The sequence below is a fragment of the Sinocyclocheilus rhinocerous genome, unplaced genomic scaffold, assembly GCF_001515625.1.
Source record: "Sinocyclocheilus rhinocerous isolate Xijiao unplaced genomic scaffold, SAMN03320098_v1.1 scaffold2122, whole genome shotgun sequence".
NCBI lineage: Eukaryota > Metazoa > Chordata > Actinopteri > Cypriniformes > Cyprinidae > Sinocyclocheilus > Sinocyclocheilus rhinocerous.
The window spans coordinates 152,684-153,700 of record NW_015632070.1 but is presented as its reverse complement, the minus strand read 5'-3'; the positions used below and the strand labels follow the sequence as shown (position 1 = coordinate 153,700).

Sequence of the window (1,017 nt, the reverse complement as noted above, 5' to 3'; positions counted from 1 at the left end):
TTAAAATCAAACAAGCAAGCCCTGTCCAGATTTAAAAAGTAACTCAAAAGTAACGTAACGCATTACGTTCCATAAAAAAGTAACTAAGTAACGTAATTAGTTACTTTTTTATGGAGTAACGCAACATTGTAATGCATTACTTTTAAAAGTAACTTTCCCCAACACTGTATAGGAGTATAAAAATGAAATGAAGTAATCTTTTAATAAGTGGCTGATGCTGAGCCTCTGGCTGGTTCTCTCTTGTTCGCTACAGAGTCATCAGCTGCTCCCTAAAAACCACAGAAACAAAGCGCTTGTGCTCCACACTTACGAAGCTGTTTATTTATTTCCACTTAGCTGATGTTTTGTGTTCCATATTGTAGTTTTTCATAAACACGTTCCACCTTTTCTGACCCTGGTTAATTAAACGAGTTGTTTTCGACCGGTTAACCTCTAGTATCTAGTGTGCTTCACATCGTGCTTCACGCTGAGGCCAGCTGCTGGATTCAAGAAGAAAAGACCACATTTCACCCAAACGCACAAGAAAAACAAACATCTTCTGCATAAAGAAAATAACCATGTTTTTGGACCTATTAGGATTATTTTCTTGACCATTAGACGCATTGTGATTTTCGTAATGCTGTATTATTTTTGTTTTTGTGTTTCATAAACTCATTAAGACATTTCAGAGCAAATATGACTAAATATAATAAAGCTATACAGTTATTAAGAAGAAGAATAAGAATGATAAATTGTCCAGATGCTTTCTTGAAGTCATTAAGATATTTCAGATAAAATGTTGAAACCATGAGAACATAGCAAATATTGTGAGTAGGGATGCACCGATACCACTTTTTCCAGTACTCGCCCGATACCGATACTTTTATTTTTGGTACTTGCCGATACCGATGCCGATACCGATATTTTTATTACATTTGTAAATTTTTTAAATATTGGGTACAGAAACCAAAAGGGTATGTATAATGTTAGTTGGTTAACTTCATTTATCAAATAGATACAGTCAAACCAAAATCTATT

The 1,017-nt window shown here is 34.2% G+C and overlaps 1 protein-coding gene across 1 annotated transcript in view; it reads left to right on the top strand.

Annotated features, from left to right (window-relative positions):
• The window catches only part of LOC107742188 (activin receptor type-2B-like), a 23,328-nt gene that overhangs the window by 7,341 nt on the left and 14,970 nt on the right, over positions 1-1,017 (top strand). The gene's annotated exons all lie outside the window — the stretch shown is intronic.